This window comes from Podarcis raffonei, chromosome 8 (assembly GCF_027172205.1).
Source record: "Podarcis raffonei isolate rPodRaf1 chromosome 8, rPodRaf1.pri, whole genome shotgun sequence".
NCBI lineage: Eukaryota > Metazoa > Chordata > Lepidosauria > Squamata > Lacertidae > Podarcis > Podarcis raffonei.
This window is the reverse complement of record NC_070609.1, coordinates 91,360,050-91,367,614: the sequence shown is the minus strand read 5'-3', so window position 1 is coordinate 91,367,614 and position 7,565 is coordinate 91,360,050. Positions and strand designations below refer to the sequence as shown.

The 7,565-nt window shown below is 42.7% G+C and overlaps 1 long non-coding RNA gene across 1 annotated transcript; it reads left to right on the top strand.

Annotated features, from left to right (window-relative positions):
* The first annotated feature begins 4,225 nt into the window (after window positions 1-4,225).
* Window positions 4,226-6,857, top strand: LOC128420115 (uncharacterized). The gene is made up of 3 exons (XR_008331973.1): window positions 4,226-4,301; window positions 5,492-5,677; window positions 6,458-6,857. It is a non-coding gene; the product is annotated as an uncharacterized LOC128420115 (long non-coding RNA).
* The last annotated feature ends 708 nt before the right edge of the window (window positions 6,858-7,565 follow it).

Genomic DNA, 7,565 nt, shown 5'->3' with positions numbered 1-7,565 from the left:
CCTGTCGTGTCCCTTTTTCAATCTTGAACTCTTCTGTAACTACATTATTTACAATTAATTTTGCTTTCTGTTCAGAATATATTGCACCTATACCATTCTCAAACCCTTGGCCTACCCCCATCCCCCGGAGGTTCTTCAACATAAAACTCCAAGAGATGTTGTCAAAGGCTTTCTCGGCGTCCACAAATATCAAAACAGCCTTAGTGTTTATATTCACTTCCAACTTTTCCAAAATGTCAATTATATTCCTTACATTATCCGACAAATGCCTTTTCGGGAGAAAGCCTGCTTGGTCCCCATGAATCTCCTCCATCAAAACTCTTTTCAGTCTCTTTGCTAAAATGTCAGCAAAGATTTTATAATCCACATTCAATAACGAGATGGGTCGGTAGTTTTTAAGTTGGGTCTTTTCAGTCTCTGTCTTTGGTATAAGCGTAATGTAAGCCTCTCTCCACGTGTCGGGTGCCCTTTTCCCCTCCATAATCTCGTTACAGACTTCCTTCAAAGGTTGTATCAACCCTTCCTTCAGAACCTTGTAGTATTTGGAAGTCAGTCCATCCGGTCCTGGGGATTTGCCCAACTCCATACCTTGAATGGCATCTTCTATTTCTTGTGCTGATATCTCCTGGTTCAAAATCATCTTACTTTCCTGCGAGACCTTTTTCAGCCCATTTTCCTCGAGGAATTGTTGTATATCCATTTCCTTCTGTGGCCCTTGTGTGTAGAGTTGTCTAAAGTAGTTCTGAAAGCAGTTCCTAATTTCCGCTGGGTTACTTATATTCTTTCCTTCCACTTCTATATTTGTTACCGTGTTGAGTTTTTGTCTCTTCTTTATTTGCCAAGCCAATAACTTGCCACATTTGTCAGCAGATTCAAAAGTCTTTTGTCTCATTTGCTTAATTTTCCACTCTAATTCTTGATTCGTCAGTTCCATATATTGTGTTTGATAAAGTTTAATTTCTCTTAAGATCTCTTGTGATTTTGGCTTCAATCTTAGTTTCTTTTCCCCTTCTTTTATCTTTTCCAGAATTTTTTCCTTCCTCTCATTTTGTTTTCTTTTCTTTAATGTATTTTGTTGTATCAAAAACCCTCTCATCACGGCTTTACTTGCGTCCCATACTATTCTTTTTTCTACTTTAGTCCTTAGGTTAATTTCAAAATAGTCTTTCAAAGTTTTTTGGGCCTTCTTGCAAATCTCCTCATCTCTAAGTAAGATGTCATTCATTCTCCATCTGAAGGAGCCAGTTGTTGTTTGCTTCATCACCATCTTTACTGCATTGTGGTCGGAGAAAGTTTTTGGGCAGATTTCCACTCTCTTTATATTCTGCGCCATACTGCTAGTCACCCAAATTTGGTCAATCCGTGTCCATGTCATTTTGGCCTCAGAAAAGAAGGTTCCCTCTCTTTCTAATGGGTGTTTTGTTCTCCAAATGTCAATCAAGTCCATATTGTCAGTCATTTCAAAAAAAGTCTTTGGTAGTCTTCCATCTTTTGTTACTACCTGTCTTTGTGCTTTATCCATATTTGTTGAAACTACTCCATTCATGTCTCCCATCATGATTAGATTATAGTCCATATAGTCCATCAAAGTCTCATGCAACTTCTTAAAAAATTCAGCTTTCCCTTCATTTGGTGCATAGATTCCCACTATCAGGTACTTTTCTCCTTGAAATTGAATTTCAATTGCCAGATATCTTCCTTGGTCGTCTTTAAAAATTTGTTTCGGTTGCAGCTTTTCCTTTGCATAAATCACTACTCCTCTCTTTTTTACTCTGTCTGAAGATATAAATTCTTGGCCCAGTCTTTTATTTGTTAATAACTTTCTATGTGCTCTTGTCACATGGGTCTCTTGTAAACAAATCAAATCCAATTGGTCTTTCTTTAAAGCATGAAATATATTTTTCCTTTTTCTGGGAATGTTCAAACCGTTACAATTCCAAGTTAGAAGTTGCAGAGCCATGATGGGGTTATTTACTCTTTCCTCCTACAGCTCCCAATTTTTGTTCCTCGTTTGTCGGTGGTTCCGTATTCGTGTCTAGTGAAGGATGCCCTTGCCCTGGAAACGTCTCTTTCTGTAGATCTTCTTCGTGTTCTCCTAAGAACTTGTCTTTATCACTCACTGTCTTTATTCTTCTTTTCTTCCCCTTATATTTAAAGGACAAGCCTTGAGGAAACTCCCACCTGAATTGTATGTAGTTCCTTTTCAGCAATATCACCAGGTCCTTGTAGTGTCCTCTTGCGTCCAAGATACTTTTAGGGATGTCCTTAAAAATCTCAATGTAAAAATCTTCAATTCGAAGGGTTGTTTGGTAGTGCAGGTTCAATATTTTGTCCCGTTCCTCTTTTGATCTTAGGGTTATTAAACAGTCTCTGGGTCTGTTCTTCCTCTGCCTTGCTCCCAGTCTAAATGCACTTTCTATCTTAAATTCTTCTTTGTCCAGCTCCTGCTTCCAAAAGTCAGAAAATTCTTCGCAGGCTGGGTGAAGACGACTCTCAGCACCGCTCCACACACCCTCCGCTGGTCCGCAGCCTTTAAAAAGGCTATTTCACAGCGTCGGGGGGGCGCAAAGGTGCCCGCCGAGTCTCCAGTTCACAGGCTACGCGCCTGTGATTTTTGAGGGTCCCCGCTCCGCCGTAGCTGACAGGACCCGAACCCACGAAGCAGATCTCTCCCGGAGCTCCGGGAGAAATCCACCATTAAGCGCTGGCGCTAACCGGAAGTCTCTAGTCGCACTTCTTTGAAGTCTCTCAGCCCCACTCACCTCACAGAGTGTTTGTTGTGGGGGAGGAAGGGAAAGGAGATTGTTAGCCGCTTTGAGACTCCTGAAGGGGAGTGAAAGGCGGGATATCAAATCCAAACTCTTCTTCTTCTTCCCAGGATTTCCCCTTCTGAGAAACAGCCCTTCACTTCACTCACAGAAGCTGCTCAGTTCTGCTCCTGATGAGCAGTTGCTGGTGTGGTTTAAAAAAAACACAACTGCAAGCATTCTATGATGTCACAATAGGCGGCTTGCAGGCGCTGGGCAACTGAAGTTGGCATGAGTGTTACACAAATCTGAAGGTGCACACATAGCAGACACACACCCTAGAGAAAAACCAATCCTTCACCATTCAAAAATTATAAAATATTCCCTGGAAAAAAAGACACTTTCTTTGAGTTCACAGAGCAATCCTGAAGCCATCTTGACCCTCTTAATGACCCCAGGTATTTACTCTGCAGTTGAAGGAAAAACCTTTCCCAATAGTTCTTTTCACTTACAAATCCTGCAAAACCTATAAGCCTCTCACATAAATAGGGGTAGATCTGTGACAATGGATTCAAGAACTGAGGTATTTACCATTTCTTTTTTTAAAAAATGATATTTATTACTTTTAGGAATTACAAAAAAGGAAATAAGAAGAAAAGAAGACAAGAGAGAAAAAAAACAAAAAAACAATACAGTACAATATATATAGACAATACAAAACACAACCTAAACACATTAACCTAAACACATTAAACTAAACTAAACAAAACCCTATCCCCAACCCTAACCCTAAATAAAACAAAACAAAAACAATTTAAAAACATACATCACACCTTTTCCTTACTCTATCTTTCATTCCCTTGTTTCCTCGACCTCCTCACACCTCCCTTTTTGTATTCCACTTCTATTAATTGTTTCAGCAAATCCTTTCCATCTTTCTCTATTTTCTATCATATTATTAATATCTTAACATATTTTTCAACCTTATTTTTCATTAAAACTAAAATACTTATATATACTTAACTCCTTATAACATTTCTGCTAAGGCCATAAAATTTCTTTCCACCATTTTTCTATCACTCATTAATTTTACAGTATTTCTATATATAAATTTTCCAATCTTCTTCCACCATCTCCTCTCCCTGGTTTCGGATTCTGCCAGTCCTTTCCGTCAATTCCATATAGTCCATCAACCTGGAGATCTTATGTCCGAGGCTCTTAACTCTTTTCCATGTCCCTTCTGCAGGTCTTCTTCATATTCTTTAATGCCAAAGAGCAGATCTCGGGAAGACTCCAACCTAACAATGCTTTTATTCCTTCTAGACAGGTCAACCAAATTTCCATAGTTGAAACTAAGGTCCATAAAGTGTTTCAAGGCATGTTTCAAAATTCCTCCAAATCCAAAGGCCCCCAGAACTTCAATCTCCTCCAGACCCAAGTCCATTTACCATTTCAAGGGAACGGCTCAGACTGGCAGGAAAGGGCAACCAGCAAACATTCTCAGGTATCATGACAAGAGACAAGCCAGGAGACAAGACTGCCTCTTTCTGTGATGTATGTCTGATGCTTGCTGGGTGGGCGGGGGTTTTCAACCAGGGTGCCATGGCACCCTTTGGTGCCTTGAATGATGGTCAAGGGTGCTGGGAGCAACACTGGCCTCTGTCCCTCTTTCTCTCCCCCCCCATGCCTTCTTGCATCTCTGCCTCCCAAAGGCTTGTGCAGCTGTTTGTTGCAGCACCCCTGGCTACTAGCTCCCCAGGCGACCGGTGCCTCTGGAGCTGGCCAGGGGGTCCTTCCCAGGCCCCTGTGGGGCAGCGTGAGGAGGCACCTCTCTTTGGGGAAGGGGCGGCAGCTGCAGCTGTCCAGAGGACTCCGAAGGAGAGGGGAGAGGAGAAGAGGGAACACTCCACAAGGGAAGGAGTCAGAAAAAGAATGAGAGGCTGCCAGCTCTGCTGGCAAGGGGTGACATAGCTGGGAAGAATGTAGTTGGTCAAGGCAGCCGTGGACTCAAAAAAGTCAAAAACCTCTGGGCTAAGGGAAACCCAGCCAGATGGGTGGGGTATAAAAATATATTTGTTGTTGTTGTTGTTGTTGTTGTTGTTGTTGTTGTTGTTGTTGTTGTTGTTGTTGTTAGCAATTTCTCAAGTCTTTAAAAGTTGTTACACACACTTGTCTTGGCTCCTCACCTCCATGCAACATGTAAGGTGAGAAACTCTTGTCGCAACAGTAAAATTAAAATCTAACTTGCTTTGACTGGTTCCTGCCACCGCTCATTTTTCTCTGACGCATCATGGATTTAGCCCCAACCCCAAGAAACCAGTAACTGAAGGAGGTGGGTCATGGGAATTGAAGTGTACGCTTTCTGCATACAACACACCCACTGCCAAGCAGCTCCATCTCATCATCTGCCCCCAACCTCATACCACCCTTTCTCCTAAAATAGACCAGGGTCACTGCGTCACTTAGCCGTACTGGAAGATTCCTAAAATGTTATTAATCCAGAGTTCAGAGTTAAGAATTCAAAGGTCCCAAATATAAAATAAATGTTCATAAATGTACACGGCAAACACATAAGTAAGTACAGGGAAGCAATCCTGTCAGCTTCTTTAGGAGACAACAAGAGCCTGCAAAGCAGGATACAAATAATAGAAAAAGTATTAAACTGTACATTTCAAAGAATACATATATATATATATATATATCAGCCTAGCGTTGCATGGCATTAACATAGTTCTAACCACTAGGCCACACGGACTCTCCTAGAGCCTTGGCACTGAGGCCGGGAATTCCATGTTCTCAACTGCCGTTGCCTAGCAACGGAGCTTGTGACCGTTTGAGGTTCCTCAGCACCTGGAGGTTGGCAGAGGTGGCCTGTGGTGACCTTCGCTCCGTCACTACAGGAGAGGATGGCGTCCCAAAGACTCCTGGAGGTAAGTAGAGGTTATTTATACCCCGCCCTCCCCAGCCAAGACCGGGCTCAGGGCGGCTAACAACCAATAATAAAAACAAGTTGATTAAAATACAATTTAAAAAGATTAAGATACAACATTAAAACATTAGGATGCAGCCTCTTCACAGGAGGAGAAAGGAAAAAGAAAGAGGGGGAGTGGATCAAGTTGATTCCAAGCCAAAGGCCAGGCAGAACAACTCTGTCATACAGGCCCTGCGGAAAGAAATCAGATCCTGCAGGGCCCTGGTCTCATGAGACAGAGCGTTTCACCAGGCCGGAGCCAGTGTGGAAAAGGCCCTGGCTGTGGTTGAGGCCAATCTAACTTCCTTAGGGCCCGGGACCACTAGGGTGTTGCTATTTATGGACCTTGAGGCTCTCCGTGGGGCATACCGGGAGAGGCGGTCCCGTAGGTATGAGGGTCCAAGGCCGTGAAGGGCTTTAAAGGTCAAAAGCAGCACCTTAAATCTGACCCTGTACTCCACCGGGAGCCAGTGCAGCTGGAAAAGCACTGGGTGAATATGCTCCCATGGCAGAGACGCCATGAGGAGCCTCGCTGCAGCATTCTGCACCCGCTGGAGTTTCTGGGACAGCTTCAAGGGCAGCCCCGCGTAGAGCGAATTACAGTAGTCAAGCCTGGAGGTGACCATCGCATGGATCACTGTGGCCAGGTCGGGGCGGGAAAGGTAAGGGACCAACTGTTTGATGGGTCTGATCCATTCTTCACATTCTGACGTTCCTGTTTCTCTTTTCTCATGGACAGGGAATTGATTTTGATGAAGATCAAATATCAGAAATCAGCCTGGAAGATGGGGAGTATCTTCCTCCAAGGTAATCCTGTGCTAATCCCCTCCCCCATAATCAATTGCTTTTTAAAAAAACCCCGGTAAGAGTAAGGTTCAAAGTACTGATGGAGCCGAGAGAAAGGGGCGGGTTCGCAGTCCCAAACCTCAAGCTGTATTTTGAGGCTGCATGCATCACATGGCTGAAAGATTGGATGTTACTGACAGATACTGAAATCTTAGACCTGGAGGGCTGGGACAAACTTTTCGGGTGGCATGGCTACCTGGGTCACGATAAAATAAAAGCACATATAGGATTCACTAATCATTTGGTGAGAAAGGCCCTATTCGAAGTTTGGGAAAGAAATAAAACAATAGTAACAGCCAAAACTCCCTGTTGACCTATAGAGTCATCAGCCTTGCATAGAAGCAATATGAAAGATAGCTGGCTAACATATAGGGAACTCGTAGAAGAGATCAAAGATTGCCCAACAGTAAAGAAATTTGAAGAATTAAAAGGGTGTGTGTGAATTGGTTAGAATATTTCCAATTAAAAACAATATTTGAGAAGGATAATAAGCTTAAGGGTTTGATAAAAAAATCTCGGTATTGGAGAAAGAAATTTTATATATCAATCAATCTTTATTATGGTCCAGAGACCCAACAAATCATTACAAATCAATACACAATTCATACAGCCTACCTCCAGGTTAAACAAGCATTTTGTTTAGAATATAGGGCTCATTTGTTCTTGCAACCACCGATAAAAACTTTGCCACTGCTAACGTTCTAGCATTTGTCCGGTCTTCCAGTAGGAACCTGACATAGTGAGCCTCTGATTTTCCCGGGAAAGGCACCAGCAAGGGTAGTATCAGTTCAGCCCTGGCTTGCTCATATTTTGCACAATGCAACAAAATATGTTTTATGGAATCGATGTCTTGAGCACACGAGCAAAGTCTGTCCTGGTAGGGAACTCCTCTCAACCTGCCATCCAACACTGCAGAGGGAAAGACATTTAGTCTGGCTTTGGTGAAAAGCCTACAGTAGTTTGGTACTGTCAGATTTTTAATGTAAGATGTTAACTTAAAG